At 34.1% G+C, this 23,601-nt stretch overlaps 3 pseudogenes; all 3 read left to right on the forward strand.

The window, feature by feature from the left end:
* Positions 1,186–10,465, forward strand: LOC18586158 (annotated as a pseudogene).
* On the forward strand, positions 12,890–15,008 carry LOC18586160 (annotated as a pseudogene).
* Positions 19,371–22,137, forward strand: LOC108663586 (annotated as a pseudogene).

Here is a 23,601-nt window from a genome sequence, read left to right on the forward strand (position 1 = left end):
TTATTTTCTTTCAAATTATACTATTAGATTTAGGATCAAACTAATTGTTTTTGGATGATTGAATTTCCATTCATCCAAGTGCTAAAATATATAACCCATTTGTTTTTTTTTCCTTTTCATTCATTATCAGATTAAAAATATGTTTTTGTACATGAATATGGATCCTAATTAATGATTTTATTAGTGGCTTCATCCGATGAACACCTTTGCAAGCATCATTGTTTGTCACTTTCGTTTTTGTTATGAAAATTGTATGAGAAACAATAAAGATAAAACTTAAAGAAATCAAACTAACAAAAAAAAAAAAAAGATTTCACTTCTTTTTAAGTCTACAAAGTGAAACAGTTCTTAAGTACAATAAAATCTTTTTCAATAATTTTTCAAATCAACTCAATGATCTCTTTACTTTACTTGTACATTTTTTCTCTCAAAGCACTACTTTCCTTGTAAAGCCTGGACACCCATTTTTATGGTGTGAATATATTAAAAGTATAAAATTGTACAAATACTTAATGTTGTATACAAACTAAAACTCTAATCAAATAAAATTTTCAATTTTAATCGATTTAAAATTATTTGTTATGTGTCGTGATTTTAAAATACTTATATATTTGTAACGACTCAAGTCCAACCACTGACCCAGTAGCTTTTTGGGCTTAAACCACATGGCCCTCAAAAGCTTAAGCTCAAGTTGCTAGTAGTGGTCAGCTTTTATTGTTATATAGGTCTTAACAATCACATTCATATCAGATGTAGGATGTTGGGTATTACAATCCCACCCACTCAAATCCTTGATGTCCTCATTAAGGTCATACATCACATCACAAGACTAAAATCTCACCAGAGCAATGTGAAAGCTCACATCAGACTGGTACAGACTCTGATACTATTTGTAACGACCCAAGTCCAACCACTGACCCAGTAACTTTTTGGGCCTAAACCACATAGCCCTCAAAAACTTAAGCTCAAGTTGCTAGTAGTGATCGGCTTGAATTGTTATATAGGTCTTAACAATCACATTCATATCAGATGTAGGATGTTGGGTATTACAATATCACCTTTCCTTGCAGTCAAATTAGTCCTGCAAAAGACTCCACTGCAATTTTGCAACAGTTCAAGTTCTTTGGAACGAAGCTCAAACTTGTTCCCCATTTTTAAACCAAAACCTGAAATATTGAAGAAAAAATGGGCATGAAGAATAATCAAAAGAAACAGAGGCATGATCCAGATGATAATGACCCAAGTAACACTGCAAGGTAAGAACTGGTATTATTTTCTTCTCAACTTTCACTATTGATTCAAAACGATCAATTGGAAAATTGGAAGTCTTTTAAGATCAATCTTGTTTTTGAACAGGGATTTGGATGTGGTTGATTTGTATCCAAATGATTTCATCAGTCGTTTACCTGATGACATCCTTGACCAGATTGTTTCCTTGCTCCCTTTTCAATCTGCTGTCCGAACCACGTTTCGTTCTACTCAGTGGAAAGACTTTTGGAAAGAGGCTTTGTTGGCTTCGGTCCATGATGTTGTAACAATGGAAGATGCTGTTAAATTTATATCGAGCTGCTATACACCATCCACCAAGAAATAAGTGGGGTTCAAATTTGAGCTTGGCCCTGGTAGGGTCCTCTTAGCTGCTATTACGCCTAATAATTCACTTCGACTAGATTTATCTGCAGGTAAACAAGAATCCTCAAGGCCATTTGTTTGGTTTTTGAATGTGAATCTTTCATGGCCTAACCATTTGCCACTTCGGAATATAAATGGTGTAAACAAAGTAAAATCTTTGTATCTAATATCAGTAAGCTATCCTTCTAATGAGGCGGTTTCATCTATGGTGTCGAATCTCCCAGTTCTTAAAAGCCTGACTATCGCAAAATGCAATGGATTATGATCTTTACGAATAAACAAAGTTAGAAGGCTTCATAAATTAGTTGTCTTGGACTGCCCTCAATTAGAATCTGTCTGCATTCAGGGTTCCTACTTAGCATGCAGATTGGCGTCTTTGGTGCTTCAATTTTGCTCTGGTATTAGATATTTCTTTCAGCCTCCCTCTCTCGACAAGTTCCTATTCGAGATGCCATGCTTGATTTCAGACAAGGTCCTTCTATATACGATAGAATCAATAATCTCAGCTTCATATCAGTCTTCCAAGGCATTCAATTTGATAAATCTCCACCACCGTGTAGATGGGCTTTTGAGGTATGTTACAGCAATTTATCCACTCTGAAAAAGATTTTTCAGGCTTCTGTACTTCTAAACACTCATGGCTAAAACTTTGATCAGTTCTATTGTACCTAACGTCGATAATGTTCTTTCTTCTTGCAGGTAATGATCACCTGGGTGTTCCGTACTTAAGTGGAAAATCTGTGATTCGTCTCTCCGAGCTGACAGAGCTGTGGTGGATTGATTGTTCAATGGACACAGACAATGTTAATTCCCTACTCGTCTTTCTTAAACTCTCTCCTCGACTGGAAAGACTTTATGTGACTGTAAGTCATTCCATTTTCATGATAAAAATAGATTTTTATTTGGTGAACAAGTGAATGATTGTGATGGTAGGAACTCATCATATCAATGCTACCATTAATTGACAAGTTTGATAGTCTTCGTCAAACTTGCAGATTGATCCTGAAAGCTATAACATTAGAAGCACAAACAAGTTCACAGTTAAACTCAATGAAATCAAAAAACACGATCATCTCAAGCTGCTGAAATTAGAAAGATTTGCAAAGGAGAAGGATGAGATTTTGCTGGCAAAGGAGCTGGAACCTTTATTCAAAATGAACCCACAGATCTTAGCTAAGTCAAAAGGGGCTTGTTTGCGGCGTCTGGTTAAAGTACCTGAGCAATCCTTTCAAGTTCAAAGAGGTTCATAATTTGCATGAAACATGTCCTGATCATGTTCATATGAAGTTCTAACTGTCTCATATAATTAATTTCTTTGCAGAAGAAGTGGAAACATAAGTTCTAGTTTGTGGCAATGGATTTGTAAGGAGTTCAATTATACCATTAAACTTGTCTAGAAAGCCCTTCTGATTTTTGGACAGATTATACTCTGACTCAATCCAATTTCCCTAGTATAGCCTTTATTATTGCAATAGATTAAAAAAAATTGTTTTATTATTTTTTTGGTGTTATGCAATTGTGGTTAGGATGCTACTATTTTTCATGAAAACATATAAAGAGAAAGAAGCTTTGCCAATTAAGGATGAGTATTATTGAATCATTCTTTCAGGAAAGAAGACTTTGGCTTAATCAATAAGAAATTACATATGGTTGGGAAGGTAACGGAAGAGTGGAGGTCAAATATTATATAAAACCTATTAGTTCTTGTCACGACTCAAATTCTGGGCCATAACCGGCACATGGGCTCAGTGGACGTAGCCCATTAAGCCCAAGCAAGCCTCTTCACATAATCCCGTTGACTATCCTATCAAATTTTCATCACCATTACTATACCACCATTTGTAATTTACAACTAGACGTTTTTTCATAATACAACATAAATACCAAAAATTTACATTTTTTATTATCTCAAAATAAGGTATTCATAGCCATCTCAAAATAAGGTTATTCATAGCCATCTCATAATGGCACAATCATTCCAAACTATACATGCATCGTTAGCAAAGTGATTCCTAGCGATTTACATTTAATGTACATGTACTTATATAAAAGACTTCTAACGACCAACGGAGTGACTTTGGTGAGGGTACGGCTATCGAATGCCATGATACCTACCAAGAGTAAATGCAAGTGGATGCTTTAATCTCGGTTCCAACTATTTACGAATCTGAAAACATGCAATTTAAAAAAGTGAGTATAAACTCAGTGAGTGAATATAAGAAAGGAACAAGCAATGATAAGGAATATTTTAGAAAACATGATGCATTTACGATAAACCATGCAATTTAGTCTAAATTTTTGGTTAAAACCCCTCATTTCAAACTTTTGATGTTTAATCCCTTAATGTTACAAAACCCATGATGAACCATAAAGTTGAATAGATTGAAAATTTCAGCAATGACCAAGCAAGACAAACAAATAGAGGGTTTTCTCTCTACAGCGAAAAGGTATTCTCTATTTGCATATGATTTGGTTTTTCAAGCATATCTCTCATTACAAAAGTCCAATTGACATAATTTTTAGGTTATTAGAAAGCTAAGAGGCTGGGCTACAACTTTGATGTTTACCACTTGGCCCAGTTCTGATTGGAAGGTGGTCAAAATCTTTATCAAAGTGAAAGTAATGAATCAGAATTTTGGAACCACCCGAGAGTTTCTCGCTGCAGCGAGAACCAGGCCAGTGTAACCCCCCCCCAACCTGAGTTTCTTTTTGTAGCAAGAATGAATCTCGCTGCAGCGAGAAACAGAGAAATTTAGTTAAAAAGGGGTATTGTTACATTAAAAAGCCATTTTCTTGCTGAAATGAAAAGCAATTTTGGAGCAATTAATAATGCCAACATACAACACAATCACAATTATTTTCATAAACTTTCTATAACATATATATATATATACATACATCATCATGCATACCATCCCACCACACTCAGCTCATGTGCACTCCCTACACGCACAATGCAATATCATCATTATCAGCTCATGTGCACTCTCACACCGCACATAGATAGGTCATCATCAGCTCATGTGCACTCCCATAATGCACATAGCTAGGTCCTCATTATCACACAAAAAGAGCATCCAAAGCATAATATACATATCAATATAATGTGAGAATGCATAAACTATTCATATTGCACATTTCACAAGATAGAAACATTTCATCAAGGGCTTGTTCCCCAAGTATATTTTTAAAGCAAAAACAAATGAAACTTTCAAATGATTTATTTAAACATGTAGGCACTTCCCAAAACATTTTGAAATGCAAGTTCACTCACCAGTCTCTGTTGATGTTTTGGTAGGCTCTAACTTTGACTAATGTTCCGAATGGAGGTGTGGGGTTCTGTTGGAACCTATCACACACAACAATATCGCCATCAACCCAACTTGGCATTAATACCATTCCAAAAGCTATTTCCTAAATCAAGTTTTACTAGTTATCCCTAACTAGCTTCCAACTACTATTAAATGGCTATTATTTGCACTACTCTAGTCACACTAAAATTGAATAAACACCCTCAACAATAAAACACTCACAAATCTAATTACTAGACATTATAAACAACTAAAGAGATTAACCCTAACTCATTCTCACCTTGATGGTCTTTGTAGTTGAATCCTCTTTCAAAATTCTTCAAGCTAATAAGGGAAATCACTCTTTCTCTCTCTATATGTCCAGCTAGTGAGTGAATGTACTAAAGAAAGACTTTTGAAAGCTGTTGAGGTGTAAAAGTGGTAGAGCATGAAAAAACCCTATGAAGAAGTACGCAAAAACTTGAAATTTGGGCTTTCTATGAGAAGGCTGTGGAGGAATCAAGGTTTTCTCCCATGGAGGATGAAGAAAACGTGAAATGGAGAGAAGAGATGGAAGGAAGAAGAAGCTACTGGAAGTTGTTGGAACTTAGATATTTATATCTAAAGTTTATCCAATTCCTCATATAAATTACCAAAATGCCCTTAACAAGGTCACTTTGTCTTCCTCCCATCCTTTGTGCAACCTTTTTACTCTTTTGACACTGAGATAAAATCTATAATAGTCTAAAAATACTCGAGTTCATGAAAACATAAAAATTTAGACTTGAGATGAAAAATAACCATTTTACCCCTACTATGAAAATTGTCAGTGTTTCTATCTTCTTCATTTATTTTACCATCATTCATTTATTTCTTAGGCTTACTTAGACTTTAACAACATTAGAAAATTACTTCCAAGATCTCAGCATGAGAAATGACAAAATTACCCTTAGTTCGTGTTATTATGTCTACTCCTAGTTACGGGTCTATGGAGGTCGAGGTTTCAAAATACGAGGGTACTGGGTGTCACAGTTCTCATACTCCAAAATCTTGAGGAAAAAGGGAAGAATGAAGAGATCATATCCAAGTGTAAAAAATTGGGATATATAGTAGCTGAGAACAGAAAACTTGATTTGGAAGTAAACTCATGACTTAAATTACATTAATTCAATTAGAATTATTATACAAATCTCCGACAGTCAAGACATTCCTTTTAGGATTCAATTTTCTTCTGTGCTTAACAATGAATCCTTATCCACACTTAACAAAGGGAGGCGGCAAAAAGGACAATTTTGTTTTTGGTGCAACCATTGGAGAATGTAGTTGTGATGGTATATGTGCAAGCAGGGTAGACTAATGATTCTGGAACCAACAAGCAAAGTCTCCAAGCAAATAGCACATTGTTCATCCTTCACGTCTTTGAAAAGCGTGAGACTATCCAACTCTCAAATAATGTCAATTTCCATCACCACACTAGCTTCAGTGCAACGACCAAAGCGATTAAATAACTTGGCCACTTGACAGCCGAACTCGCTTTTTATTTCTACTTTGTAGCTACGAAGAATTTCGGAACATTGTAAAAGTTGGGCGAGATCCCTGGGGGTGACACGATTGCTGTTTTTCCTTAAAATTTATAAACTATGTACAAGAATCTCCACATAATTTAATCAACTTTCTTATTTGTACTGTGTATAAGATGTCGATAAAGAAAGGCTTTGGCTGCCGTATAGGCGGTGAAAATAAGTTGTTGCAAAGGACACTGTCGTCATTAATCCAAGCCTTATGACAGATTTGAAGAGGTTGAACGGTTGGAATATTCGTTCGTTAAGAGAATCCGAAAAACAAAGCTAAAACAAACAATGATATAGCAAGGGGTGAAACTTCGGCTAGTTACACACACACGCGCGCGCGCGCGCACACACACACACACGTGTATATATATATATATATATATATATATAACAATTTGTGTTAATTAAAATCATAGGAGGATTAGTATTCAAGTTTTTTTCTTTTTGTAATCAAATTAGGATTTATTTTAATTGAAAAGAAAACTTAACAAGTCCTACACTCTCTAGTGAGCGTGAGATATATGACTATATTATTCATTTATAACATATATGATATGATGATAAATTATTTAGTAACATTATAAAAAATAATAATTTAAGAAATATTAAGCGGTGAGTTACAGTTCTTCTGTTCCTTATTTATCAAAATTATTTTAGGCTAAATGTAACGAAATGTTTAAAAGTCCACACTTGTTATGGTTCTATAAAAAAGTTAAAATCTTTAAAATCCACTAATTGGGTTATAACTTTCAAGCAAATAAGTGGGACACATATGTGTAAGATACATATATTGAACAGGATCTCATTATAGAGCATCAAATAAGCTTGTATTGTCAACAATTAAAAGGGGCTTTATTACAATTTACTAATTATTCTTAGACTTGAGAGGTCAATACATTTTATTTAATATTTATAATGTTACCAACATGCGATCTTGAATTTAAAGATTATATCCTAATATGGTGGGTTATGTACATGTTAAATAAATTATATTCGATGCTCAATAAATGATTCACCAAGTTCATTGAAACAGATATTGAAACGATTTTTATAAGATTGTCGTACTTAATAAATTTTGACCAGTGTGCTTTCTAAAAATGTTTTAAAGTTATATTATTTATATTAATATTGTATATATAAGTGTTTTTGAAGAAAAATATTTTTTAAAGTCTTACAATAATAAAATCATGAATTGGTATTACATTAGTTGGATGTGACAATAAAAATTATTTATCTATGAAGTCCATGAGGAATATGGAATGGTGAAAGGACTTGTTAGTAAAGATTATAATGAAAGGAACTTTATTGATAATTTTTTTTCTCTACAAAGTTCAGTTGCAATGTGTTGATAAACATTATTGCAGTTAGTGAGTAAATAAAATTTTTAAGTAATTTAAGAAACAAAATAATAAAATTAGATTACAAGAATCTTCAAATAAAATATTAATCATGAAATGCTATGGCCTTGAACTCTGTTTGTAAAGAGATTCTTAAAGATGCCAGCCATATTTTTGTTTGGCGTTTTATATATGTCTTGTTTGGTACGGATTGGGCAAATTCAAGTCCATTTGGACCAACTGAAGTAAAGTCCATTAGTACATCCATATATAAGTGAGAAGACCTAAAAACTTAGAAGCTTTCGATCTTTGGAGGCAAAGCACTTGAATTGCTTTTGAGATTTTGTTTTTTATATATGACTCTCTTGTAGTAGATCCTTTACTTTTATATTAAATAACAATGATTATTAGTGAATCCATGAAGACAAATTTCGTTTGTAACGTAGAACCTTTTAGTGACAATTACTTGTCTCCTGGAAGAGGCAACCCTATGAAAGCTGAAGGAAAGATGGGAAGGCCTATGAAAGCTGAAGGAAAGAGGGGAAAGAAGAATCCAGAGACAGAACATGATCCAGATGACAGCCAAAGAAACACTGCAAAGAGACAGAACATGATCCAGATGACAGCCAAAGAAACAATGCAAAGGAACGATGGTTAAGTCTTTTGAATGTTATTTTTGTCTGTTGACATTATCAGACCAATCTTACTATTTACCAATGACTCCTTAAGCTATATTTTATTTCTTCTGACTTTTACTATTTGATAGGATCAGACTACTTTCTTTGAAATCCTGTGAGATAAATTTTACTATTTGATGGGATCAGATTAGTTTCTTCGAAATCCTAGTGACACAAATCTTGTTTTTTTTTTTTTAACAAGAATATGGATTCTAAAGATTTAATCAATTGTTTTCCCGATGAGATCCTTCATCACATCATTACCTTCCTCCCTCTTGAATCAGCTGTCCAAACCACTCTTTCTTTCTACTGGATGGAAAGATCTTTGTTAAAAGGCTTTTGTATATGGAAGTATAGAAGATGCAGTTGTTAATGTATTTAGCCTTCTTAATGATTTTGCTGAGCTTCGTCCACCAAGAAGCAAGAGGGGATTCTAGTTTAACATTGGACAAGATAGCGCCCTCTTAGCTGCCATTGCGCCTAATGATGTACTTCATCTTGATTTCTCTGCTGGGGAACAAGGATTATCGAGATCATTTAATTGGTTGTTACCGTTGAATCTTCCGGTGCGTGACAAATGGCCATTTCCCTACAAACATGATAAGCTATTGGAGCTAAATCTGCCATTGCAGCAGTTCAAAATAAAAAGCTCTATACCTAGTATCAGCATGCTGCCTTTCCAGCAAGGCGCTTACTTCTATGGTGTCATATTTACCATTTCTTGAGAGTTTGACTATTGCAAAGTGTAATGGGGTACAATCTTTAGATATAGAAAATGCTGCTAGGCTTCAAAAATTAACTGTCTTGGATTGCCCACAATTAGAATATTTCTGTTTTGGAGGTTCCAGTTGCTTAAAGTCTTTCCAATATCGAGGCAGATTAGTGTCTTTTCGGTTTAAACCGTTCTGCAAATTTAATTCTTATCACTCGTTGAATGAACATTTTTGTCGCTGTGGATTCCACTTGGAAGATGCCATGCTTGATTTCAGACAAGGCCCTCTAACACGATGGACATGGGACTTTGAAATGCCTACCAGTGCTGGTCCTAATGGATTCTACAAAATCTGCAATTGTGGTAGCACCACCTTGTTTCAATGCTTCAAATTAATTCTGAACAGCGTAGGTCGTGCTGAATCTCTAACAATGTGCAGATGGCTTTTCGAGGCATGTTTCAGTAATTTATCTAAACTCAGTAAAGAAAATTTCAGTTTCATGCTTCTGTACTCCTATCCTCTCATAACTGATTAATCATTGATCAGTTTTATTGTGCTAAACTTATTTTCTTCTGTTCTTTTTTCTTTTATTTAGAAATCATTTTGTAAGAAGTTACCCTCTTCAAGTACAGACCTTGGCTCTCGTTTGTTGCTGCTTAAAGAGCTTTGGTGGATTGATGGTTCAATGGAGAGAGAAAACATCAATGCCCTACTTTGCTTTCTGAAGCTCTGTCCTAACTTGGAAAGACTATATGTGATTGTAAGTCTTCCCATTTTCTTGATATAAAAATTGGTACTAGTGGAATGTTAGAATGGATTTCACTTTTGTTTGATGAGAAATTAAATGACTTCAATGATAGAACTCGCAACAATGCATCGATTAATACACAAATTTGATATTCTTCAAATATCTTAACTTACAGATTGATCCTAAATGCTATAACTTGCCTAGCACTGAAAGATTCTCAGCTATAATCAATGTTCCTGATTATAAACTCTATAATCTCAAGTTTGTCAAAGTAGAAGGATGTGCAGATGAGACCAATGAGAATCTGTTTGCAAGGCCGTTGAGAACTTTATTTCTAGGAACTACACTAATTATATCTAATCAAAAGTATACGGGAGTCGTTCGAGGTGTCTGGTAAAGGTGCCTAAGCTCATTCGAGGTGTCTGGTAAAGGTGTCCAAGCTGGAGAAGGAAGGGAAGTATCCTTACAAGTCCTGTTCATATAAACTCTTGAATTAAGCTCAATAAGTTTTCATTTATGTTTAATATCATTGTCACGAAGAAGGCAAAATAACATTTTCTTGTATCTTTGAAGATATAATTTTTATTGGATTTTATTTCTGTTGGATTATTGAATTTGTCTAGGAAAAGGTTTTGCATTTTGGACATAGTTAGTTTGGTGACTTGTGTCATATTAGGTTCTAAGTTCATATTTCTAGTTTCCTTTTACGACTGCTAATTAAAAAAAAATGCAGAACAAAATCTGCAGGAGCTGATTGAAAAACATGCAGAATAATTGTCATGAAAATGTGCAAAAAGAAATGCAAGCTAAGATTAAAGTTTCAACCTTCTTTCAACCTTCTGAGCATTATGAAATGGTATGGTTTCATAGAGTAGGAAAGTAAGCCTTCCCAGCTCAAATACTGTATCTTTTATCATTTTTGTTGTAAGTATATATAGTACTACTGAAGGATTTTGATGCTGGGGCGTTGTAAAGATACCTAAGCGTTGTGAAAGACATTAATTGTGACGAGATTGAAAACCCCACTAAGATGAATCACCAATCTTGATAAGGTTGAAAACCTCACTAAAATGAAAAAATAGTCAAAATCCCACTTTGATTGGTTAGGTCAAAGATACTAAAACTTCTTACTCTTTAAAAAGAGCCTAGAGAAATAAGCACTTCTGCTTAAGAAAATATTTTTTATTAACTCTGAACTCATAACTAAGCCTAAGTATACTATTTATAGTATTATAGGCTCACGTCCTAATAAAACTCTACTTCTAGTTACCTAATACAATTAGAATAATTAACAAAAAATTTAAATAAAATATGTGTTCTATTCTTAAATAGAACATGACTAGCTTAAAGTCCTAATACAAGTAAAAGAAGAATTCTATTATACTTATAATTCTTAAATAATAATAATATACTCCTAAATCAATTAAAATTAGTAAAAACTAAATTAAATAAAATACAATCGTAGACGCTCCTGCGTTAGATTTGATATTAAGATAAATTAAATGCAAACAGAACTATATATGTATTAACAAATGAATCACATAGTAATGTGCCAATCCTTGAAGATCCCGTCCACTTACCAAAACATGGATTTAAGCCACATTTTAATGGGGATTTCGTTTGAAAACTTTTGTCTCTCTGACCAAACTCAATTTACTTGCATTATAATTAATCCTGGAAAATAATAAAGGGATGCAGCAATTGCTTGTCAATTGGTCCAATATGCTTCGAGAAATATAATTAATAAAACTTAAGGGTACCTAACTTGTCTTTTTTCCACTCATGGCTCATTCTTCTTGCATTATGTAGATGGGTTCTCAAGGTATATTCAATTAATTTTTTCAAATTATAACATTCAGTCTTCAAATTATTTTGCCAGTGGCTTATCTGATGAACTTCTTTGCCAAGCATCATTATTCATGACCTTCCCCCTATGGAATCTCTGGTAAGCTATACTGACAAGATTTTTTCTGGCACTAAATTATAATATATCTGATAAGGGAATATAACACCTTTCTTATCCTTTTTAATTTATATGATCAATTTCATGTGGAAATTCCTAAACAAAATTCTAGTTTACTCCAATCTTACCATCACCCTAACATTGGCGCAAAGGGAATTGAAATGTCCGTCCATTATTTTTCACAATAATAGTTTTTGTGTTTGTGCTGCGAATTGCTTTTTGAGCAGCTAAAGATATGATGCCATTCCAAAGTTAGATGTTTGGTCTAACTTTTTTTCAACTTATTTACTTTTTAAAAGTAAAAGACAGGCCAAACATGATTTTTTGAGAAGTTCTTAAAAAAAATAACTTTTTTTTTAAAACAAAATTTTTAAAAAAGGGCTTAAAAAATTTTCTTCTCTTCTTTTAAAAATACAAGAAAATTTTTATTTTTGTTTAAAAAATATCCTCATTTGTTAAAAATAATTACAATATTACTCTTTCAAAAAAAAAATACCTTTTATAATAATTTTAACAAAAATTATAACTTATAAAAAAAAATTTACCAAACAACTTTAGCTTAATTTTAAAAGTTATTATTTTTCATAAGAGTTTTATAATAACTTTTAAATTAGAAAAAAGCCAAACCAAAAAGGTTTTAAAACAACCGCTAAAAGTCTTCGACTTACGTAATTTAAGACTTTGGAATGGCATAATAGTTTTTGGGTGGATAATAAAACAACTGCTTTTCAAAAAAGTATGAAACTCTACCAGTAATTGGTTTTTTTTAAGGGAATTAGACAACTCTTGTCTTTCTTGTTTGTTGAAAATAAATCTTCATTGCCAACAGGAAAAATAAATCCTGGAGAAAGAAACAAAGAATTCCTGAAAAAAAACAGGCGCAAGAAACAAGAAAACACAAAGTCCAGGAAGAACACAGCAAACAATAAAACAACCGAGTTCTAAGAACAAACCACAGTCAATAGCCTTTTGATGGAGGATGGATGGAAAAAATATATATATAGTCATTCCCCATATATATGGTCAAACCACAACCTGAAAAAATATTGATGAAAATATGGGAAAGAAGAGAAGAATCAAGAAGAGTAATCAATTGAAACAGGGGCATGATCCAGATGGTAATATCCCAAGAAACACAGCAAGGTAAGAACTGTTACTATTTTCTTCTCAACTTTCACTGTTGATCGGTTCCAGCGACTGGAAGGTGGAAGTCTTTCTAGATCAATCTTGTATTTGAACAGGGATTCGGATGTGGTTGATTTAATCAGTTGTTTACATGATGAAATCCTTCACCAAATTATACCCTTATTCCTTCATAAATGGAGGCATCCAGAAAAGGAGCATGCTCCTGATAACTTAACAAGAAAAATTGCCGAGCGAGAACTTTTCTATTTAAATTCTTTGGAATTTTATTAGTTTCTGTTATGATCAGACAAATATTTTGAACACATTATGACAGACATGATCGATGTTGTTTTTTCAACAGTAATTTGGATCCTAATGATTTCATCAGTCGTCTACCTGACAACATCTTTTACCACATCATTTCCTTCCTCCCTTTTCAATCTGCTGTCAGAACCACGTTTCTTTCTACTCAGTGGAAAGACCTTTGGAAAGAAGCTTTGTGGCTTCGGTCCATGATGTAACAATGGAAGATGCTGTTACTGCTATATCCAGCTTTGTTGACGATTGTGAACAAGATCGACCACGAAATAAGTGGGGGCTCACAGTCGAGTTGGGCCATGGTAGAGTCTTCGTAGCTGCTATTGCGCCCAATAATTCCTTGTAACTTGATTTCTCTGCTGGTAAACAAGAATTCCCAAGGCCATTTGATTGGTTGTTGAAGCTGAATCTTGCACCTCGTTACCATTGGCCATCTCGTTGGTATGGACTTGGTTGGATGCTGGAGGAACCATGTTGCAATACAAAGAAATTAAAATCCTTGTATCTAATATCAGTAAGCTATCCTTCTAAGGAGGTGGTTTCATCTATGGTGTCGAGTTTTCCATTTCTCGAAAGCGTGACTATCGCAAAATGCAATGGCTTATGATCTTTGCAAATAAAAGATGCTAGAGAGCCTCATAAATTAGTTGTCTTGGACTGTCCCCAATTAGAATCTGTCAGGTTTGAGGGTTCCAACTTAACGTCTTTCCAATATAGAGGCAGATTGGTGTTATTTGAGTTTGAACTTTCCTCTAATGATGATCGACCTATATTTCCCAATTGGTCTCCGTCTCCCTTCAAGTTCCAACTGAATGATGCCATGCTTGATTTCAGACGAGGCCCTCCTATATACAATAGCTTCAATTGTAATGGCTTCAAATTAATCCTCAAAAGCGTTAAAAATGTTAACTCTCTAGCACTATGTAGATGGGTTTTCCAGGTATGTTCCAGCAATTTATCCACTCTCAAAATGATTTTTTCAGGCTTCTGTACTCCTAAATACTCATGACTCAAACTTTGGTCAATTTTATTTGCAGGCATTGATCTCCTTGGTGTTATCATCTCTAAGTAGAGACAGTGAGATTCGTTTATACGGGCTGACAGAGATGTGGTGGATTGATTATTCAATGGACAGAGACAATTTTAATTCCCTACTCAGCTTTCTTAAACTCTGTCCTTGTTTGGAAAGACTTCATGTGACTGTAAGTCATTCCATTTTCATGATACAAGTAGATTTTTACTTGGTGAACAATTGAGTGATTGTGATGGTAGGAACTCACAGCAATGCTACCATTAATTACTCTTCATCACACTTGCAGATTGATCCTGAAAGCTATAACATGGGAAGCACAAAGCAGTGCACAGCTAAAGTCAATGGACTCAGGAAACTCAATCATCTCAAGCCGCTGAAACTTGAAGGATTTGCAAATGAAAACAAGGAGATTTTGTTTGCAAAGCGGTTGAGACCTTTTTTCAGAATGAAACCAGTGATCCTAGCTAAGTCGAAGGGGACTTGTTTGCGGCGTCTGGTTAAAGAACTTGAGCTGGAAAAAGAAGGGAAGGATCCTTACAAGTTTAAAGAGGTTAAAAATTTCCATGGAACATGTCATGATCATGCTCATATGAAGTTCTAGCTGTCTCGCATAATTAATTTCCCTGTCAAGGAGTGGAAAACATAAGTTTAAGTTTGCAGCATTGGATTTGTAAGGAGTTCATTTACACCATGAATTTTGTCTACAAAAGCCCTTCTGATTTTTGGACAGAGTATACTCTGACTCCTATTCCAATATCCCTTGTATAACCTTTATTATTGCAACAGAGATTAAGAAAAATTGTTTTATTTATTTTTTTGGTGTTATGCAATTGTGGTTGGGAGGCTACTATTTTTGATGAAAACTTATAAAGAGAAGAAGCTTTGCCAATTAAAGGTGAGTGTTATTGAATCATTGTTTCAGGAAAGAAGGCTTTGGCTTAATCAATTAGAAATTACATATGGTTAGGAAGGTAAGGGAAGAATGGAGGTCAAACATCATATAAAATCTAGTCAGTTCTCGTACTCCAAAAACCTGAGGAAAAAGGAAAGAATAAAGAGATTACATTCAGGTGCAAAAAATTGGGTTAGTAGGTGAGAACAGAAAATTTGATTTGGAAACAAACGCATGACTTAAATTACATTGATTCAATCGAAATTATATGAATAGCCAATGATAGGTGAAGTAGAGGCAGAGTACCATAGACATTCCTTTTGAGGATTCAATTCTCTTCCATGCTTACAAAAGAATGAAATTTAAGCTACTGACAAAAGTTTTCTTGTAATAAATTGTATTGCATAAAAATGGGAATTTAACAGTTTTCTTATCCTTATAGAGATATTTGTCTAGCTTAGCTACCTAAACAAAGGTGAAAAGAGATAATTAACTTATTATATGGAAAAATGACTTTGTGACAACAAAGTCAATTCACATTACTTGCATTCTAAGTCTTATAGAAGAGGCAATCCTATATAGACTTTATTTGTTGAGTTCTTTCCTGGAAAGTTCAAAGTCCAACCCCATCTATGTCTTTGAATAGGCAACTAACATCTCCAGTATTTTCTTTTGAAAATACTATTAATTTTGCAAACCTCTGAAAGCTAAAGAAAAGATGGGAAAGAAGAGTATGATGAAGAAGAAGAATCCAGAGACAGAACATGATCCAGATGACAACCAAAGGAAAACTGCAAAGGAACAACTGTTAGTATTTTCTTTTGAATGTTATTTTTGTACGCTGACATTATCAGACCAATTTTAGTCCTTGCCAATGATTCTCTTATGATAGCACAAGAAAACACTGGTATAACTTTTTTTGACTTTTACTTGACGCCGGGGCGTTGTAAAGACACTTGGACGTTGTGAAGGACACCAATCGTGGGGAGGTTGGAAACCTCACTAAGGTGAATTACCAATCTTGGCAAGATTGAAAACCCCACTAAGGTTAAAAATAGCCAAAATCTCACTTTGATTGGTTAGGCCAAAGATACTAAAACCTTTTATTCTTTAAAAAGAGCCTAGAGAAATAAGCACTCCTACTTAAGAAAATATTATTTATTAACTCTCAACTCTAAATGTCTCATAATTAAGCCTAAGGGTCCTATTTATAGTATTATAGGCCCAAATCTTAATAAAACTCTACTCTTAGTTGTCTAATACAATTAGAATAATTAATAAGAGATTTAAATAAAATAGGTGTTCTATTCCTAAATAGAACATGACTAGCTTAAAATCCTAATACAAGTAAAGGAAGAATTTTAATATACCTATAATTCCTAAATCAACTAAAATTAATAAAAATTAAATTAAATAAAATATAATCCTACACGCTCCTGCGTCATTCTTCTCAGGTCAGAAGAACTCAGTTCTGACGAGTAGGCCTTGACATACTCCATGTTTGGATCCACATACTGTCATAGTCCATACCAACCATTTGAATAATTCATCCATTGTTTTGAAGGTTGTTTTCTATTTATCTCCAAGTTGTATTCGAATTTGATGATATCCTTTCTTCAAATTGATCTTCAAAAACACTCTAGAGCCAATGAACATGTCATCCAATCGAGGGATAGGAAAATCATACTTAACTGTAGTCTTGTTAATGGTATAGTTATCCACAAAGCTTCTCGATAAGTTTCCCGAACTTTGGTTGACCAATTTTGTTTGACCATATATGGGTGAAGATACTTCATTCTCCTTGGAGACTAATAAGAAACATAAATGGTTTGACTCCGGATAAGCCTTATTTAAACCAGACACAGTGATAAGTGCTTTATCTTCCTTTTGTCTCTTTGGTCGGTTTTCTGATTTTAATGGAGTCAACATAATTTTTACTCCCTCATTGATAAAGGAATAAGTATTCTTGTATCCATCATAGTGAGCTCGACGATCAAATTGCCATGTCGTCCTAACAACAAGTGGCATGCATCCATTGGGATAACATCACACTAGATTTCATTTTCATACTTATTTCCAATAGAGAATTGAACACAACAGCGCTTTGTTACCTTTACTTCGTATCATTTTCTCAGCCATTGTAGCTTGTAAGGATGATGATGTACTACAGTTGGAAGTTTCAACTTTTTCACCATGTAGTTGGCAACAACATTCTCACAACTTCCACTATCAATAATGACATCACAAACCTTCCCTTGGGATGTGCACCTTGTATAGAATATGTTGTGAGGAAGCCAACTTTCATTTTTAGTCATTATGGCAGTGTTAAGGTTATGACAAACAATAAGAAATGTCCAAATCGAAGAATTATTTCTTTAGTAGAAGAAGAAGATTATGTGAATTGAGAAAAATTAGAACCAGTCTATGATGAGTATGATGACGAAGAGATAGAAGAAGTTTCTTCTGACCATGGAGAAGCTCTTATTGTTTGTCGTAACCTTAACACTGCCATAATGACTAAAGATGAAAGTTGGTTTCGTCACAACATATTTTATACAAGGTGCACATCCCAAGGGAAGGTTTGTGATGTCATTATTGATAGTGGAAGTTGTGAGAATGTTGTTGCCAACTACATGGTGGAAAAGTTGAAACTTCCAACTGAAGTACATCCTCATCCTTACAAGCTACAATGGCTGAGAAAAGGAAACGAAGTAAAGGTAACAAAGCACTATTGTGTTCAATTCTCTATTGGAAATAAGTATGAAGATGAAGTCTGGTGTGATGTTATCCCAATGGACGCATGCCACTTGTTATTAGGACGGCCATGGCAATATGATCGTCGAGCTCACTATGATGGATACAAGAATACTTATTCCTTCATAGTGAGCTCGATAATCATATTGCCATGGCCGTCCTAACAACAAGTGGCATGCGTCCATTAGAATAACATCACACCATACTTCATCTTCATACTTATTTCCAATAGAGAATTAAACACAACAGCGCTTTGTTACCTTTACTTCTTTTCTTTTTCTCAGCCATTGTAGCTTGTAAGGATGAGGATGTATTTCAGTTGGAAGTTTCAACTTTTCCACCATGTAGTTGGCAATAACATTCTCACAACTTCCACTATCAATAATGACATCACAAACCTTCCCTTGGGATGTGCACCTTGTATAGAATATGTTGTGACGAAGCCAACTTTCATCTTTAGTCATTATGGTAATGTTAAGGTTACGACAAACAATAAGAGCTTCTCCATGGCCAGCAGAAACTTCTTCTATCTCTTCATCATCATACTCATCATAGACTGATTCTAATTTTTCTCAATTCACATAATCTTCTTTTTCTACTAAGGAAATAATTCTTTGATTCGGATAATCAGAAGCAATATGTCCAAATCCTTGGCATTTGAAACACTTTTTGTTGACATTAGAAGCACGAGTAGAAGTAGTCTCTTTATCGTTACTACTTACAGTGTTGGAAGAGTTTACCTTTGGAGGCAGAATGGTTACTGAACTCTGACTTTCATCGTTTGGGGTAGATTCTTGTTGTCTGGATGAACTCATTGACCTTTTTCATGATCGTTGTTTTTCAACCTTTAATGCTAATCTGATGACATCATTTAGGTTCCAATATGGTTGTAGTTGAACAACATCTGCAATTTCAACATTGAGACCCCCAAGATAACGAGCTATAGTTTGTTCTTCAGGCTCATGGACATCGTACTTCATGAGAAGTTGTTCAAACTCCATTGTGTATTCTTCTATCGACATTGTTTTTTGCCTCAAGTTATGAAATTTGATAAAAATTTCTTGTCGATAATGCTCAGGAAGGAACTTACGCTTGGGTTCTCGATGCATCTTATCCCATGTTCTGATCTTGTTGCACTCTCCTCTTTCTCGTTGCCTTTTGAGATTTTCCCACCAAATAGAAGCGTGCCTTTTCAATTTAATTGCCACAAGTTTCACACGTTTTTCATTTGGGATATCTTTGAGTTCAAAAACTCTTTTCATTGTGTAGAGCTAGTCAAGGAAGTCATCAAGATGAAGTCTTCCTTCAAACTCAGGAATGTTGACTTTGATTCTCAAATCTCTAGTAGCAGCAGTTCTCAGGCGACGAATAGGTACTTCTTCATCAGAGGATGAATTTTGATGAAATGGGTTAGTATCGTTCTCTTCATCACTAGAGCTATAATTGTTGATTTGAGTATCACGTCTTGCGAGTTGCTCTTGTAATTCTTGAATTTGCTGAAGTAGTTCCGCAATCTCGATTTCGTGATATTCTCTTTGACGATTTTGACGTCTTGGCAGCATTTTATTGCATGATGATGATGATGTGGTGATGTAGGGAAAAAAAAAGATGATGATATAACTATAAAGCAATAAATAAAATTACCCGAACAAGGAGTATCGAAACTCGACAGCGAACCTGAACTATGCAACGAATAATGATCCTCCCGCTCTCCAAACTGACGCAGGGGCGTTGTAAAGACACTTGGGCGTTGTAAAGACACCTGGGCGTTGTGAAAGACACCAATCATGGCGAGGTTGAAAACCTCACTAAGGTGAATCACTAATCTTGGCAAGGTTGAAACCCCACTAAGGTTAAAAATAGCCAAAATCCCACTTTGGTTGGCTAGGTCAAAGATATTAAAATCTCTTACTTTTTAAAAAGAGCCTAGAGAAATAAGCACTCCTGCTTAAGAAAATATTATTTATTAACTCTCAACTCTGAATGTCTCATAATTAAGCCTAAGGGTCCTATTTATAGTATTATAGGCCCAAATCCTAATAAAACTCTACTCTTAGTTGTCTAATACAATTTGAATAATTAATAAGAGATTTAAATAAAATAAATGTTTAATTCCTAAATAGAACATGACTAGCATAAAATCCTAATACAAGTAAAGGAAGAATTTTAATATAGCTATAATTCTTAAATCAAATAAAATTAACAAAAATTAAATTAAATAAAATATAATCCTAGACGCTCCTGCGCCATTACTATTTGATAGGATCAGACTATTTTCCTTGAATTCCTTGTGAGATAAATCTTGTTTTTCTACAGGAGTATGGATCTTAAAGATTTCATCAGTTGTTTCCCCGATGAGATCCTCTGTCACATCATTACCTTCCGCCCTTTTGAATCTGCTGTCCAAACGACTTTTCTTTCTACTCGATGGAAAGATCTTTGGAAAAAGGCTTGTGTACTACATGGTACCATTGAAGATGCTGTAGTTACCATATTGAGCCTTCTTAATGATTTAGCTCACCTTCATCCACCAAGAAATAAGTAGGGGTTCCAGTTTAACTTTGGCCATGGTAGAACCCTTTTTGCACCTAATAATACACTTCATCTTGATTTCTCCGCTGGGGAACAAGAACTGTCAAAGTCATTTGATTGGTTGTTACCGTTGAATCTTCCAAAGCGTGATAGATGGCCATTTCTTTACAAATATGTGAAGATATTGGAGCTAAATCCCCCATTGCCTACCGATCAGCAGTTCAAAATAAAAGGTCTGTATCTAATATCAGTATACCGCCTTTCTAGCAAGGCGCTTACTTCTATGGTGTCATATTTACCATTTCTTGAGAGTTTGACTATTGCAAAGTGTAATGGAGTACAATCTTTAGATATAGAAAATGCTGCAAGGCTTCAAAAATTGTCTTGGATTGCCCACAATTAGAATATTTCTCTTTTGGAGGCTCTTGTTTAAAGTCTTTCCAATATCGAGGCAGATTAGTGTGTTTTCGGTTTAATGTTTTCTGTAGTTGTAATTCTTATCTCTCGTGGCTTTCACGTATGCTTCACTGTGGATTATGCTTGGAAGATGCCATGCTTGATTTCAGACAAGGCCCTCTAAAACATTGGACATGGGACTTTAAAAAGTCTTCCTTTTATACTCCTTATTATTATGGATTATACAAAAGAAGCTGCAATTGTGGCTGCACCACCTTGTTTCAATGCTTCAAATCCATTTTGGAAAGCATAGATGGTGTTGAATCTCTAACACTATGTAGATGGCTTTTCGAGGCATGTTTCAGTAATTTATCTAAACTCAGTAATCAAATTTTCAGTTTCATGCTTCTGTTCTCGATCTTTGATCAGTTTTATTATACTAAACTTATTTTCTTCTGTTTTTTTTTTATTTAGAAATCATTTTGCAAGAAGTTACCTTCTTCAAGCATAGACTTTGAAGTTTGTTTCAACGAGCTCAAAGAGCTTTGGTGGATTGATTGTTCAATGGAGAGAGGAAATATCAATGCACTACTTTGCTTTCTGAAGCTCTGTCCTAACTTGGAAAAACTCTATGTGACTGCAAGTCTTCCCATTTTCTTGATATGTTTTGCATTTTTATGATACAAGCATAATGCTGTTGAGAAAAATTGGTATTAGTGGAATATTAGAATGGATTTCACTTTTGTTTGATGAGAAATTAAATCACGTGAAGGATAGAACTCGTAACAATGTAACGATTCATGCACAAATTTGATACTCTTCAAACATCTTAACTTTGCAGATTGATCCCAAATGCTATGACTTGCCTAGCACTGAAATATTCTCAGCTATATTTGCTGGTTCTGATAAACTCAATAATCTCAAGTTTGTCAATTTAGAAGGATGTGCAGATGAGACCAAAGAGATGTTCTTGGCAAGGCGGTTGATATCTTTGTTCCTAAGAACTCCACTAATTATATCAAAACGAGATGGGAGGTGTCTGAGGAATTTGGTAAAAGTGCCTAAGCTGGAGAAGAAAGGGAAGTATCCTTTCAAGTTTAAACTGGTTGAAAATTCTCCTGAAATTTATTCTGATCATGTTCATATGAAACTTTAAATTAAACTCAAAAAGGTTTCACTTATGCTTAATTTCATTGCCAAGAAGAAGAAAGCAAAATTCAGTTTTGTAACTTTGAACTGATAAGGACATGGTTTTTATTTTTCTTGAATTATTGAGTTTGTCCAGGAAAACATTTTGATTTTTGGACATGGTTATAGTTTGTGACTTGTTTCATGTTAAGTTCATATTTCTAGCTTTCTTTTATAATTGCTTATTAAAAAAACAAATGCAGAACAAAATCAGCCCGACCTAATTGAAAACCATGCAGAGTAATTGCCATGAAAAGGTGCCAAAAGAAACAAGTCATGCAAGCTAAGATTAAAGTTTCAACCTTGCGTAACCATTATGTATGCTGAAAAAGTTTTATATTTATCAAACAATTACATTAATTCAATTAAAATTATATGAATCACCAATGACAGGTCAAGTAGAGGCAGAGTACTAGACACAATCCTTTTAGGATTCAATTCTCTTCCATCTTACAAAAGAATGAAATTTAAGCTACTGACAAGAATAACAGAAATCATTTGCATGTAAAATTTATCAAAAGAAGTGTAAAATCTTTACAAATAAAAAGAGCTAGAGGGCTTGATAAATTAGTTGTCCTGGAAAGCAGTTGAAAACTTTATTCAGAATGAGGCCACAGATCTTCACTAAGTCCAAGGGGGCTTGTTTGCGGCTACTGGTTAAAGTAACTAAGCTGGCAAATGAAGGGATCAGGGATGCATACCAGTTTGAAGAGGTTAAAAATGTCCATGAAATTTGTCCTGATCATGATCATATGAAGTTCTAACTGTCTCATACAATTTATTTCTTTGTCAAGTAGAGGCAGAGTACTAGAGACATTCCTTTCAGGATTCAACAATTCTCTTGCATCTTACAAAAGAATGAAATTTAAGCTACTGACCAGAGTTGTCTGGCAAGAAATTGTATTACTGAAACAATGGGAATATTTCACATTGTTGTTGGTCTGATAATATTTCACAAAAAAAAAACTCATATAAAAATATTTCAAAATAAGAAGTTGAAATTGGATGAGCAAAAGGGAAATTTGACTAGGCTAGACTACTAGTAATAGAAAATAAAAAGAAGTAAACTTTATGATTGATAGTTTGACTAGTTAAAAGTATTTGTATTAAAGATTTTTCAATACTTATGAACTATTTATTATTTTTTGTTTTTTCCGTTACTTTTATCGTTTTTAGTTATGATTTGAACAACTAATCTCTTAAAATTTTGATAAAATTTGATTGTCTTTCCAAAAAAAGAAAAGAAAAGGCAATAACGGTTACTAACGAACTCTATGTCTCTACAAATACGTACCGTTATCTTTCATAAAAAATTAAAAGGTATCATATTACACTAATTATTTTCTTTTTGGATCAGGAAGGTTGGTGATTTCTTATTCATGATTCACTGATTGCTTCAATCTGATACATGTTAGTACAACTTGTATAACAT

The sequence above is a fragment of the Theobroma cacao genome, chromosome 10, assembly GCF_000208745.1.
Source record: "Theobroma cacao cultivar B97-61/B2 chromosome 10, Criollo_cocoa_genome_V2, whole genome shotgun sequence".
NCBI lineage: Eukaryota > Viridiplantae > Streptophyta > Magnoliopsida > Malvales > Malvaceae > Theobroma > Theobroma cacao.